Raw genomic sequence first — 16,242 nt, forward strand, 5'->3', positions numbered from 1 at the left:
ATAAAATCCGGTAGATCCTCCAGCCAAATCGACTGGGCCCCTCCACCTTACAAGCCAATAAGCTACTATGTTGTCTTTTCTAGCACAATGTGCAAAACTAACATGGGAAACGTACACATCTAAAGAGAAAAGTGCATTCTTCATAGATCGTAGTTGTGGCTCCGATGGAGTGCCGCCGTCTTGCATTGATAGAACTAGAAGGATACCGTGCGCGTTGCAGTGGGAATTTCTCCGATAACTCTATTTTGTAAAAAATAAAAGGATATAAATTGATTGGAATAGGACGTTATTTGTAGGAACATGCAGGATTCAATTGGCGTAAATAGTTAAGAGGCTAACTTAAAAAAACTGACTTGAAATGATTATGTAGTTGGCGGCTAAAAGTGGATGATGTGGATAATTGGATGGCTTAAAAAATAGATGATGCGGCTTACATGTAGAGTATTAATGAATGTTAGTGGGGGATGACATGAATAATTGGATGGCTAATAGAATGGATGATGTGGATAGCTTGCACGTTGAGATAGACAACTTAAATGACCCTCTAGTGGGGTTTTGCTTTATAAGAGATATAGATAACATCCATCCAATAACTGTTTACAATCAATTTTGAACGACCAACCTGGCCAGCAAGCAGAAGACCATCTCGTAGCGCCCTTGCCTATGCCATCGGAGCATCAACGACGGGTGATAGCATGCAAATCAGCAATGAAACCACCTGTGCCGTTGCGGATAACAGCTCCCATCGCCCCTGTAGAAGTGTCAGCATGAAATGAGGCATCGAGATTCAGTTTTGTATAGCCGTCCTTTGGTTTCTCCCAACCGCCTCGCGAGTGGATACGTGTTCTTAGTGTGCAGAGGTCGTGCAAGCATACCATACTGTGTGCTACATTCTTCCAAATGAAAAAGACATGTTTTAGTTGACGATGTTTGTGTATGATTGGAGTGCTAATGTGCTCTATTGTATTCATGGTTTCTAAAAAAAAAGCTGTAATCATGTGATAAAAGAACTTTAGGAGGTAATTATTTCGAACATCAAAAGCCAAGCATGCTTGCTCCTACAATATTGGTTTTGGTTATGTTTCATGTAATTCCATGGTATTTCCACAAACTTATCGTTTTCGAACAAAAGATCGACGAAAATCATAGAAGAAACCATGACATTTCACTTGGCCCTGTTGTGATAACTTAGAAATTCATGAGCGAATGACTCATTTGATGAAATATTTAGTTCTTAAATACAGCCAGAATGGAATATGTGCAATGAGTGATAATACAACACCTTTTAGATGTTCCTTCGATTGTAAAACATACCTTTGGATTATAGATGGATCGATCAGGGATAGTCATCCCGGTGGTCATGTCATAGATATGCTTTTCATGAAAAATAGCTTATCATGTATTGCTATCACCATGATTTCCCTTTCATATCAGAGGGAAAATATGCAATTTTAGGAGAATATAGAGTGTAGAACATGTGCATGTTTATTTCCAAATTTTTGGCCTTAGCTAGTGACAACTTTTTCATTTTGAAAATGACCAGTGGTTAGCAAAAAAAGCAGACTTGGCCAAGACGTAAGGATCAGTACTTTTGTTGATGGCTAAAACATCATTTTATAATATAAAAACCACAATAAAAATATGAAAATAAATCAATGCTAGTAATATTAATAACAACAACTACATCAACAACAGCAGCAACAATAACAATAATTGTAGAAACAGGATAAAAACAGGCTCAGTTATCTTGTATATTTTGAGAGCTTTGTGGTCATAATCATGATTTTTTTACCGCATCTCCGCCGCTCTTGTAGTCGTAGTTACTACAGATTGTAAAAATAACATTGCCTAAAAAAAGGAGCAGGTATCTTTGGCCTCTACTTCGACTGAAGCGTAACAAAGGTAAAATTCAAAGGCTGATCAACCACACTACATATTACAACTTATGCGACACCTGAGCCTCCATACAAATTGGTTGAACATAGTCCGACCTATCGTCTCAAAGTGGTCGCATCAGAAACCAAAGAATTCCACGCCTCCATGTTGCGGATCTAATTTTTGGCCATAATGAATTAAAAAAAAAGGCCATATGAATAACTTAGAGGATGTTAACACAATCTTTTTATTGATAAAAATGGACAATGCAATGATACAACACGACTTGTGTCCTGCAGTCTCCGCCTCACGCTGCCATCTGCTTCCATCTTTCCACATCACCAGTTTGCATGCCATACATTGTAACATCGCACGGTACATAATTGTGTATTGTTGCAGAGCGATATTCCAGACGAGCACTCTGATATTTTCCTCAATGTGACAATTCCACATAACCTACATCAGAGCACAAAATTCCACACGGATATGTGCCTTAAGGTGTGTGCAGATCTGCACACAACTACTTTCGAAATATAACCGAGCAATCTATTTAAGTTTCTTATTTCTAACTTCATGGTGCTTGCAATATGATTTAATTTAATTTTGTTTTCTTTCTGCCCGTGTGCAGATCTCAACAAGAAGATAACCGATGGGTGATGACGCAACGACGGTTCAACACGTTAAATTTCAGGAAACTTATATCTAGCAAAATGAAAAAAAGGAATATTGCAACAAGCTCGTTGTGCACTGTATATGCCATTACCGTTGTAGAAGCCTTCACGGGGAGGATGAATAGATCATCGTGCAAACATATCCACCTACCAACCTACCTATCCACAAGCATATCATCATCAAAGATCCTGCATGATCATAGAAAAGGAGATCAAATTGTATTATACTACTATGTGGTTAATGATTCGTCGGTCATTTTCTAATCTTGTTGGTAGCAAGATTCACCTTCTCATTATCCGTTTAGCACACATGCATGTGCTATGTATGAATGAGCACGCGCGGGCGAGCTAGCCAGAAAAGAGAACCACGCACGTACGCGCGCGCGCTTTATCGAGCGTCGATGTCGCTTTGGTCGCCTGAGACCGACGGTGCAGTGGAAAGCAGGGGGCGCTGCGATGTTGCGCCGCCGCGCACGCGCCCCGCCGGCCGCCTCGAAGCTTTTTTTTTTTCCTTTTTGCGTGTTCGTTTCCACAGTGTACACGGAACGCATACGTACGCTCACCTCACAATACGCACAGGCGCAGCACCGATTCCCTGTCCTTATCGCCGGCGACGATGTGTGTTAGATAGACGAACGTGTCTAGCTTGGAGGTCGAAAGGTTGGCGGCGAAAACCTCCCGACCACGCATCTTTTTTCCGCCGAAACGTTAGTGACTGAGTTATCTTCTTCACGGTAAACGCCAAATGGAGAAGCAGCGAGGCATTACCAACCAGAGTGTCGCCAAACTATGTAGATTGTAGAATTGAGATCGATCGATCGGTATCAACCTTTACACATCACCGGTTGCCTGCTGCCACTCGCCGCCACGGCCACACGGCCGCAAGCCCACCGCAAAGCGAGATCATGCAGGTGTGTGGACGCCTCGGGACTAGCGGATGGTCCATGCGTCAGCTTCTCGCCATGGATGCATGGCGGGAGAGCGACAGAGAGCTCGCTTGTTTGAGTATTTGCATTGGCTGTAAAATTCTGCCCTTCAGTTAAGCAAACGCGTGGTGTTCTCTACACGTTTACACTCTCGTCCGCAATATCTGCTCAAAAATGAAACCATTTGTGTTCGATTTTATCCGTTTGGGTGACCGCGCAGATAGAGGACATGCCGGCGTCTTCTATCCGTTTGGGTCAAACGCTGCACTGAGGTCTTGGGAAAGCTGCGCATGACGGTAGTGGCTGGAGGCCCGTACGGGCCGCACCGGCACCCAATCCGGGCTCAGGTGCCAGCCATGGGGTAGATTTACATCTGCCAATGATATGGGGGCGTAGGCCTCCCAGAATGCCTACATATAGCACCGTCACTGCCATGTATGTGCGGTTCCGCGGGGCAGCCATCGGCGACAGGGTGCTGGCATTCGGGGCGGCAGGCTAGTGGGAGGACGACGCCTCGTGGTCATCCTTCCCCACAATCTTCTTGGGAGCCATGGCGGCGGCTCTGTCAGCGGAAGGAACTGCCCCGTGCGCGTAGAGAAGAGTGGGGACTGGCATGTGGACGCTAAGTTTCATGTCGGTCCCATTTAGTAGGACACGCGGGGATAGTTGCGCCACCGACAGGTGGACCAAAGGAGAGAAACATCCAGACTCACGAGGACACGTCGTCTGATGATTAGTACATTTTTAAAGCATATTTATCTTATGTTTTTGTGTGATTAGTGATAGGATTTTGGTATTTTACGGCACTAGTGCGCACCTTTTATACTTGTGACACGGGATCTCAAATAATGAAGGTATTGATGAACATAAAATTTGGAGCCTTCATATTGAACATAAATATGATATTTTAAAGTAATAAAAGTCATTTAAATGATTTTCTACGCACTTGTGTGAACAGGGTAATACAAGAGAATGCTCAAGTGGTTTTATCGACTAATGGTACAACCAGGGCCCACCCATACCACACACGCCCATACTATAGGGGTACGCAACAAAAAACAAAGAATTTCAAACTATCTTACTCCGATTACTCTCCGCCTCCTTCTCGGTCGGCTGGCCCACTTGGACCATGAGTGGCCGGCCACCCCTTTCCTCATGGGCCCCCTTTCCAAGTGTTGCCCAATCAAGGGGCAGCATTTTTAATTAAATAAATCATATTTTTCATTAATAAATATACCAATTTATTTAATTAACATATTAAATATATTTTTAATAGCCAATAATCCGAGACACTTCCTGAACTATTCCAAACACCTTCGGATATCCCCGAAACCCTTTTGCAGCTAACCTTCTCAATTTCGATGATTCCAAAAATATCTTAAGTTTAGTTGAGCCCTTAAGTGTGTTACCCTACAGTTGGGGAATAACACAGATATGATCAAGACGACTCTTCGACCAATGATCACCAGGGGTCTGGATAACTATAGTGACCCTATGTATTCCACGAAGATATGATCGTCGTTTAAACCATTACGATGAGTCCTATTCCCTTTGTTCCTTCGATATCGGCACTAGTCCGAGACATGATCATACGTATCATCATACTTAGTTCGATCTCGTTACCGATAAGGCTATTCAACTTGTTCTGTGTGATTCCATCCCCATAACCTAGTCATATGTTGAGCATCTTTATGGATGTAATCTCACCGAGTGGGCCCATTGTATCTCTCCATCATGCGGATGAATAAATCCCGCTATTGATACATACGCCTCAACCCATCCCATTGGAATACCCAACTACACCTTTATGATCATCACGTTACTCATGGTTGATGCAATCGAAGTAGCCTTTGGTGATAGTGATTAGATATGATATCACGGTCTAAGGATTAGGTCACTACGCTTTCATAAACATCGTAACTTTGAACTTTATGTGACTTGGTCACATTACAATACTTATATATTGGGTATATCCATCATATGATTCATCCAATGATATGATCCCATTATCAATGACGTGTATGTCCATGACCGAAAAACTTCGATCAACGATTGATTAAAGTGAGCTAGTTGTGCATATGTGTGCTTACTAGGGACCCTTGTTTGTTTACAATACCACATGTGTATCAATTTTTCGCTTAATACAATTATAGCATGCCACAAAACTATTATGAATATTTGAGATACAATAATAAATACTCCTTATTATTTGCCTCTCGGGCACTATCTCCAACACGTACCATGTGGCACCGACTCCGACTCGTCAAATACTTTCACCACACGAAGACGAATCTGAGATTCCATATTCAAAGCCACCAATAATCGCACAAACCTCACCTCAGGAAGGGATCTGGACGGAGAACTTGCATAGGGCATCATCTTTTCTACTACGCGGATCGTTGGAGGCCAAGCGATCATCATCATCAATTGCTGCATCTCCATCATCATCACTCCCATCTCGTTTACCTTTTTCTTGTTGTAATTCCGGTTCAATTGTGGATTTGCACTTGATTTCATCCTTATAGTATACCATCTGTATGCCTATGATGATGTTATTGACCCCGTCTATGTGTGAGTAGTATACCTTGTTCCTAGGAGATGGAGAAACCCTAGCAATGTTATGATGTGTATAAAGATGATATATAGTTTCGGTTCATAAGCTTGTATTAGTTTTCTCTCTAGATATTATGTGAAGGGCACCATGTAATATTTTCCTATGGGACTAGAGAGGGAACTACCTTTGATCATGTGGTACTATGTATGGTTCTAAGTGACATAATGTGTTGGTATGCTATTCACATGGGTAATGGGGATAACAGGAGATTCACTAAGCTCATATCAATATCCACGGGGAAACCCTTAATTGTGATGGACCAGAGTGGCTTGCTTACGATCATTGCGGCGGTTATTTGGGATGAAATAATAGATGGCTTTTTGTGATCATCATATTATGGAGCTCCTCCCATTCATGTATGAAGGATAATGTATAGACTCATCTTATATCATAAGTGGTACCATTGCTAGTGGTGGATCCCATGCTCCCTGGTACGTTTTAGCCTTCTTGAAGTTTCATTAGATTTTACTTAGTGATTGTCTCTTTGTTTGCAGTCTTTAGTTTTAATTATTACTCTTTCACACACAAGATCATTCTCTAAGAAACACTCCTACTTGGCATCAAAAGTAACTGCAAGTATCCTTTGGTAAAGGGTAACGAGGGGCATAAAGATCTCTACCAATAGCTCTCCTTGATTCGATACTCTTACTTATTGGAACTAGATACAATATACTTATGCACTTGCAGTCATCACATGCCTGCGCTGTGTTCGTGGTCACAGAAAGCACACCATATCTGTGCTGGCTTTTCGTCACGGAGGACATCCATGTGCAACCGCCTAGATGACTCGCCACATTGGGCCACGCATTTGTCCGCGGCGACCTATTCAAACACTCATGTACCAAATAGGTGGTCGTGTTGGATAAGTCCTATAGTTATATACAATCATACAAAATGATCTTATCTAAGCATATAGGCTTCGGATAGTGGGATATAATTAGAAATAATTCTAATAGAGTAGGTTATGTCCTTCCCAAACATGGTATATACGTGGATATACCTCATTGCTTGCTTATAGAAAAGTTTAACCAAAATCACACAATTTAAGCTTAAAAAGTCACGATATAATCATGATTTTTTGGAAACAGGGTACGACGAAACCTACTCTCTAATACTTGGTAAAAAATTAAACATAGTAATAAGTTTTGAAGAACTATACAAACAAAACATACTGGCACAAGCTGGATTAGGTCCCACCTCACACCAATAAAAGGGGCCAGGATTATATTGTATTGGCCTCTAGCCGTGGACGGAGAAAGGATACCAGATCCTGATGCAGGCCAGGTTCACGAATTTGTAAATGCGGAACATTTGGATTTTGTAGGGTTACATGAGACCATGTATACTTGGAATAACAAACAACAAAACCTGGTGAGATGCGTGCTGGACCGCTCTTTTGTCTCGATTGAGTGGGAATCTATGTTCACGCTATGCTCATAGGTGGTGAAGACCATTATTGGCTCTAATTACTCCCTGTTAGTTTTGTGCTCGGGAGAGATTCACAGGAAGCGTAGCCATCGCTTCTTCTTTAAGAAAGGGTGGCTAGAGCGGCCAGAGTTTGGGGGCTTGGTTCAGGCTAAGTGGAGGGAGTTGGAAACACTCGGGGGTGTTTTTTATCACCCCATTGACACATTGCAACACATTTTTGGGGGACTACCTAGATTGCTGGGGGATAATTTAGGAAGGGCAGGCAAGGAAATCAAGGAGGGTATTCTGGCAGAAATCCAAGACACTACAAGGAAAAGGCCTACCGCCGGCGAACCTAAAAGGCCCATTGCCGGCGCACCACGAGCCCGCCGGTGCGAACGGGCCGGTATAACTGGCCACTGCCGGCGCACCAGGCAGTGCGCCGGCGATAGGACGGATACTGCCGGCGCGCCATCGACGCTTCGCCGGCAAAGGACAAGTTCCACCGGCGCACCGGCGAGCTGCGCCGGCGGTAGTGCTTCCGAGCATCGGCACATGCCACGTGCGCCGGCCGTAGGTCATTTAGGTGCGCCGGCAATAAATTCAAAAATTCTTTTTTCAGCTTTTTTCCAGCATATTAGAATACATATTTGACAGCAGTATATATTTACAACACAGTTCATATTTGTACAGCAGCACATGCAATATGGGAAGCACATAGAGAGTCAAGTATCATTTCGGTATCAATACACAAATACACAAGTCTCGTTCCGGAATGTTGATTCATACAACACATGTGCATATGCAACACCGAACGACGAAGTTTCACAAAGTTAGAAGTCTCGGTACATAGTCGTCACAAGTATCGTCATACACCTCACAATGTAGGTCCTAACCTAAACTACAATCACATAGAACATGACCAACATGGTCATGATGACCATCATCACGAAGGCCATGGTCTTCATCCGGTTCCTCCTCATGTCCCTCATCTCTCCCGCTACATAACGGGCGTATCTTCCTTCCGCCTCCACCCTAGTGGGGTATCCCTTGTAGCTGTTGCCGCTGAAACGGTGCACCTGTCTCCGACAGTCCTCCCGATCGTCGTAGACTCCAGGAACCCTCCCCTTGTACACGACATATGTCGTCGGCATCTCCATTCACAAGACAAGTAAAACGTTAGTACCAATGCAATGAACAAGTGCCAACTCAAATAAGAGACAAGTAGTACGAACTAAATAGCATGTGCCTCATATTTTGTTGGTCGAAATAAATAATAACATGCAGAGATGGGGTCAGCGAGGCTAGGTAGGATGCACAATAGATTGATATTTGTGGCCATCACACCAAGCCTCACTGGCCCCACCCCGGAGTGTACAAGTGACCGAACATTTTAATCATCGGCCAATGCAATTAAGAAGTGCGAACTCAAATAAAAGACAAGTAGTACGAATTAAATAGCGTGCCTCATACTTTGTCGGTCGAAACAAATATTAACATCCGGAGATGGAGTCGGTGAGGCTAGGTAGGATGCACAAGAGATTGATACTTGTGGCCGTCGCACCAAGGCTCACTGGCTCCACCCCCGAGTGTACGAGTGACCGAACATTCTAATCATCGGCGAACTCCAAATACGAGGCAAGTAGTGGTCGAGTAAATGCAAATAATTATTAAGCTATCACGCCATAATCTTGAAATATATAGCAAAGTAAATGAAACTATAGACACATGTTCACATGCACATTCATACAACTAAATAAAAGCAACAAGTCGATTCTATTGGAATATATAGCAATTATTACAATACGGAAGTTCAAGGACATATCGTTCAAGCTTTAGCAAGTGTTCCCGTCGTAGGATCAGGTTGTACGCCTAGGGGGGAATGGACGGCAGCCCTCAAGCGAGTTCAACGACCTCTCATCACGCAACATCTCCAAGCGGAGTTCTATCTCGTCATTAGGTGGTAGACCGTAGCCGTAGAAGAACTCGCCAGACCTACCGTTGACATCCTGCAGGATTACCGTGCAAATGAACCGCTGGATGCGACCCCAGCTCTTTCTAATGTCTCTATCGGGGACATCCGCCATGTTTGCAAACCTGTTTCGAGATTCTCTCGGCAGCAACATGTCATCTGCGTACCTTATGTACTCCTGCATCCGAAGGATTGCGTACCACGCGTCCATCCCATTGTCTTGCGTCGATCGCCCGAGGCAGGGGAAGTTGGTTGTGTGGGTTAAGACCAAGCCTCCTCGGGATTTCCTCTCTACTTTGAGGGGGCCTGCCTTGTTGGCGAAGCCGGTGAGAGCATCATTGAGAAGGGCCCTGATGTGGGTGTAGTCTTTCTTGCGGTCCCTACCCGAGTCGAGATAGACTGCATGCGAGTGTTGCGGGTGCACGACGATGAGGGTGTAGAACTTGTCTCTGCGGAAAACACACGGATTAACCTTTGGAAATGCAAATGGAGATATAGGATAGAATGGTGATGGGGGACTAGCGAGTGATTACTTACTCGGGGAAGTAAGGGATGAGAATGGCGCCCTTTTAATGTTCGCCAGCATGAAATCCTCGACCTGCTGGGTGGCAATCGCGCGATCCCCAGCGTTGCAGATGATGCTCTCCCGCATATAGAAGGGGTCCATTATCGCGATGGTCGGCGTCCCCTCCTTAACAATCTGGGAAAACAAGCTAAGAGCAACTATGCGAACCACACTAAAGTGGAGCGCTTGCATGCAATAGATGCTGAAGATGTCGTTGAACCAGATGAAGCACAAGTCCGCGGGGTACTTCTCGACGAAGTTCATGCCAGTTGGCACCTTCGCCACGAAGAGAGGGTAACCAGGATCTTTTGATTTGAGAAGAAGGTTCTCCACATGCCCGACAGGTCTCATGCAAGCTCCTCATATCCGGGGTGAGTTTCTTCAGGACATGCTCCGGCAGCATCGGTTCACCCAAGTGATGCAGAGGTCGCCAATTGTTTGGCAACTTGTCAAGGAGTGGGACCTTGTCCTTGGATTTGGCCGCCGCCTTGTCTTGGGCGTCCTTCTTATTTGCCCTATTCCTCTTCTTGGGTTGTAGTGCTGGACCATCCATCGCCGTAGTGGCCGTAGCACGGAGTGTGTTTGGGCTCAGCATATTTTTGACGGCGGCGGTGGCGACCTCCTCAGGATTTTCCTCCTCAGCCGTTTCTTGAGAATCGAACAGCTTCTTGGAGCACACATATTTCGAGGCCGGCGCATCCTCATGGACAACTTGTGAAGACGTAGGAATATCCCATTGGAAGTTCTCACGTTCGTATTCCTCGGCCTCTGGCGCAGCTGGCTGTTGTGGTGGGGCGCTGACCTCTGGCGCAGCTGGCCGTTCTGGTGGGGCGATGACCACCGGCGCCGCTGGCTGTTGTGGAGGGACGCTGACATGTGGCGCTGCAAGGTGCTTGTCTTTGCTTGCCGTCGACCCCGAGTAGGTGTTGATCCGAATTAGGGTCTTCGGCCATAGCAGTACCCAACCCTTCAGTGAGGCCAGATTCAACGGGCTATCGTCATCGGCACCATGCGGTTGATTAGGAGGAAACAAATCCTCATAGCCCGGTAACGCCCGATCCACTTCAACCCGGTAAACGTCATCCGCCATATCTCGTGTGTGCCACTTCTTATCCAGGGGCCGAAGGATGGACCCCCTCGCGACGTCTTTGAGTTCGTCGTTTACTCTCATCAGGAAGGTGCATGGCGTTGAGAGCGCATGCGAGAACATGTGTATGGCGTTAGAGAGACGGCAATGTCAACACCCGGATTTTTAAGTCCAGATGCCTATTATGCCATTCCTCGCAATCCCAGGAATATTGTTTTTGCGAGACATAATAGATTGATATCACAACACATCATTCATTACAACACATAATCGTCTTACAAATAAAGGATCACATGATCCAGATCTTTATTACAATAATAGAAGTTCTATTGATCCATTACATAACACATAGCGGAAGCGAAATAGCGCAATAGTAGTCCATCTATTCCACAGGCAACCGTTGACGTCAGGAGTGATCCTAGTTGTCGTAGACGTCCTGCTGTCCTTCTTCCGGGTTCTGGTACTCGTCTTCATAGTCTGGCCATTTGAATAGCCAGGGACACAGCCATGAGTACTTTAAAGTACTCGCAAACTAATACTAAGGTAAATACTATCAACTATAGTAAAGGGGTTCTAAGCTCTAGTTTCATTTGCATAAAGCCAGTTTTATTTCATAAACACTTTAATAATCAAAAACTCCTCGCTTGCCTAACTTAACTCAAGTGGGAACATTAGTGTCATTCCCACAACTCAGTTGTGATTCAAAGTCAAAGTCACCTTTCAATTTCAAATCACAAGTCACCCTTCATATTTTTAGAAAAATTCTGATGACGGAACCGTATGGCCTTTCCAACTGTCCATGACCGCGGACGCGGCTATTCGAATAGGTTAAACTCTGCAGAGGTTGTACACTTGTGCCACAACAATTGCAATAGTTCGTCAGGGGTAATCGGCCCTGATTTATCGTACGCAAGACGCGAACTACCAATCCTAACCTTTCATTTACATACCCTAGTATAGGCACCTCTCCCCATGAGCTTGGCCTCCCGGTGAAGACGGACGGTCGGCACTGGGAACCGCCTGAGGCTTGGGCCGAACATTCACCTCATTTCACGTCATTTCACATCACTCCTTTTGTTGTAGAGGCAGCCTCCGGCATAACCCCGATGACGCTTGTTTTAGAGGGAACCCATACTAAGACACATAAATTTCCAGCTAAGCCTTACCCAGATTCAGGTATTGTGGGGGTACTTGTAAAATTGGAATGGTATCACATCCGAATCCAACCATCAGTTTTTGGAAAATTTCACCAAGTCATTCACAAGTCATATTCACCTTCAAAGTCTTTCAATAGAATGACTCATCATTCCAAGGTTTTCAAAATCATTGGTTTTCACAAGTTTCCATCTATAGTAGTCAATTTTAGTTCAGCACTAGCAACTAGTCATAAGGGGTGCTAAGCACTTGGGTTGCTCTAGGCTAAGGTTGATACTCTTGCACTACTCCATAACTAAACTAAGTGAATCATGAATCAAAAAGTACTTTGATAAACAAAATTTAGTAAAGCTTGTAAAGTAAAAACTTGGGATAGGAGCATTAAGCATAATATCAAAAGGTGGGGATGCCTTGCTCTTGTAGAGCTTTGCACTTTGCAAGAATATTAGCTTGCCTTGATTGGTGAGGTGATCAAAGTTTTCTGGCTCTTCCTCCTGGTAGAATACCTCTTCCTCTTGATAGCCTCCGGTACTAGCGTCTATAAACGAATACGAGGATACAATCACCAAACAACACTTAAGTAGTCTTAATTAGCCTTATTGGCTCACACAAATGATCTAACATCACTACCTAACATTTATTCACAAATTATGCTAGGGTTTCTTTATTTAACATTAGGAAAATAATTTCCTCTCATTGAAAGTTGAAGTTAGGGTTTCTCTTTGGTTTGGAGAAATAATTTCCTCTCATTGAATCTTCTTAAGATTTAATCTTCTCAAATAACCAGGGATGATTCCATGTTGACCAAGGTCAACACTTCACACTTATTATTTGAGAAAAAAGATTTAAATGAGATTCATCATCTCATGTGATTTAAATAACCATGGCAATATTAAATACTATTTTGATTTAAATCTACAAGTGAGCAAGTATGAGCCTAAGTGAATAAAGGTCAACACATTAATTCATATCACTTGAGAAATGATTTAAATGAGGTGCTACACCTCATAGATTTAAATTCCTAAAATTTGCTATAGTTTAAATGGACTAGTATTTACTACATAGCCAATATTTTGATCTAGTCCATGATCATACAAACAACCTGTCTATACTATTGCATAATCAATTAGAGGACATCAATTATGATTTATTAGAGTTGGAATCAATTAAAAAACAATTATGGTTAAATTTTAAATAAAGTTTCAATTTGCAAAAGCCCATGTCTTGTTATTTTTATCAGATTAATTCTACTTCGAAGTTGGAGATGGGACCAGTGGCATTGGATAGATAATTTCATGGGCTTTCCGAATATATAAAATTTGCTAAATTTGATGCAGTAGTTTGAAAGTTATTCAAATTTGAAGGGGGCACCAGTATTTGAATTTAGCTGAAATAATTAAATCGAATTTGAATTCCTTGGGCCGCGCGGGAAAACGAAACGGGCTAAACAGACTAAACGGACTGGGCCGGCCCAGCAGTGTGACTCGCACACGCGGGCCGCCTGACGGCGTGGGCTCCACCAGTCAGTGACTACTAAACCAGCGAAACGGTATGTGCGATGTGATCCATTGGATCAGAAGGGAGATCAACGGCTCACGTCTGTCGTCGTCTCCGGCGAGATCCCGGCGTGCTGGCGGCGTACCTAGGGGGTCGGAGAGCGCTCCAGGCTGCCGGCGATCGAGGGCGAGGTGCGAGGCGTCGTTGGCGAGGGTGAAGAAGTCCCTGGTACAGTGGCGGAGCTTGGGGAGGCGCGGATCGATGGCGATGATCTGCGGACTCCGGCGGCTCTGAGCGTCAAATTGCGGCGGCTCCGGCGTTAATTGGATGAGCTAGTGGTGTGGGAAGACTCAGTGGTGAGAGGGGAGCAAGGTGGTGTGAGAGATGGGGTCGAGGGAGTGCTCCTTTTATAGGAGGGCGAGGGTGCCGTGGGTGCTGCGAAGGGGCGGCCATGGCGCGGCCGTCTGGAGCGGTGAAGGGGCAAGCTATGATGCGCGTCGTGTAGGCGACGGCTAGACGGAGCTAGCACGCGTGAAGAGACAGCAGAGGGAGGACGAGAGCGTGCATGCGACGATCGAGTGCTCGCAGTACGGGCGCGGCAGAGCGTTGATCATGGCGACGGTGTCCGGGCGAGCGTCGGCCAATGGGCTTGTCTAGGAGGTAGCTGGGGGTGTGGTGATCACGCGTGCCAAGTGAGAGAGGGAGAGGAGGACGAGCGCGTCCAGCCGAGGAGATGTACTGCGGCGTCCAGTGCCATGCCAGGGCGCGCTCACCGCGTGCCTGGCAGGTTTCTAGCGCGTCTGGGCACGCTTCGTGTGGCCAATGCCGTGCGTGGCTTCAGCCAGGGATGGTACCAGCAGGTTCAGTGAGTAGTGGGCTACCTAGTTGACATGGTACAAGGGGCCAGAGAGGAAGAATAACCATGAGTGGCATGGTGATGTCCTTTGTCTCGGCATGATGAAGTTCTTGATCATTGCACCAATTTTAGCAGGGCTGCACTGCATAGGATGATGCAGAGGAGGTACAACGATGTTGATGATCACAATTGAAAAGGAGTTTAGGCTAAGAACCAGAGGATAATAGCATGTATGTGCATAAGGAAATCATGCCTGCCAAGTGTTCGATGATATGGCCGCATGAAGAAAAAGTTGGAATTTTGGAAATCTTTTTGATGGAGCTCAAACATATAATTAAAGTGAAAGATTGGTGGTGGTGGTGTTCATTTTGGAGTTGAATTGCAAAGTTTCAAATTTGGGTTCATCTTCACTTTGTTTCAACATCCTCACTTGTCAAATTCATTCTGGTCAACCTGGTCAACATTAGGTATGGTGGTCAACATGAAAGTTGTTCACTTTGACAAGGTCTTGGATGACATGGCAATAGTTGACCAACTTTAGTTTAAGAAAAGATTAAACCAGAGGGGTAAAGTGAGGAAGATGTTAAAAAGTGCACATATGACCATTATCATATGTGTGAAGGTTTTGAGATTTGCATTGGTTTGATTCTTGTTTCTTTGATGCATTTGTGTTTGTTTATCATATATAAGTATTCTACAAGCAAGAGATCAAGCAATGGTGGCCTTGGTTGAAGATTTGCAAATTTGGCTAAGTGTATGTGAGTGAATTTTGGGGATTTTCTCCCTAATTGATTTCTCTCCATTTGATTTGACTTTTCTTGACTATAATGTGATTCGTATTAGTTTAGAAACATTTTCAAACCATTGAAACCATTTCAAAAGGTCTTGTTCAAAAATTTGCAAAAATGGCCATAACACATAAGAGGTGATGAGTCAAATTTCATTAAACTTGTAAAATTGTTCATCTTGCTTTACTAGGGCATGGGTTAGGGTCCATTTAGCATTAGATTAGGTTTAGAGAAGGTTTCACATCCTTTGGTCAAGGTTTAAAGTCATAGGTCAAGGTTTGGTGAAATGGCTATGTGTCACATATGCCTCTATGCATATGTTGCATTTGAATTTTAATTTGACTTGGCTTGACCCAAATGGTGTTGTTGAGTGTTGAAATGGTATATAGGAGTGATCCAACCATTCACAACAAGTCTTAGGGTCAAGGATCTCAAATTCACAAATTTGCTAAATTACTCTCATATGCCTCTATGGCATTTTTAGTTTCTTTTCATTTTCTTTGGAAACAACTTGGATTAGGTTTTATAAGTTCTAGGTAAGGTGTATGAAGGTTTTCCAAACCTCTAAGCAAAGTAGAAAAGCTTAGGGTAAAGATTTATAAAAATAGCCATAGGCACATATGCCTTGTTCTTATTTAATTCCCTTTTTATTTTATTTTAACTAGGATGGTGAAAAAAGGGGTGAGGTTTAGGGTTTAAGATTATTTCAAACTATTATAACAAGCAAACATGGCAATAGCACAAGAATTAAGCAAGATCACTATGTATCACACTTAATTTAATAAAAGTTTTTGTTGGTTCCAAAATTTGGAACTAGGGAAATTCATCT

This window comes from Lolium rigidum, chromosome 3, assembly GCF_022539505.1.
Source record: "Lolium rigidum isolate FL_2022 chromosome 3, APGP_CSIRO_Lrig_0.1, whole genome shotgun sequence".
Lineage (NCBI taxonomy): Eukaryota > Viridiplantae > Streptophyta > Magnoliopsida > Poales > Poaceae > Lolium > Lolium rigidum.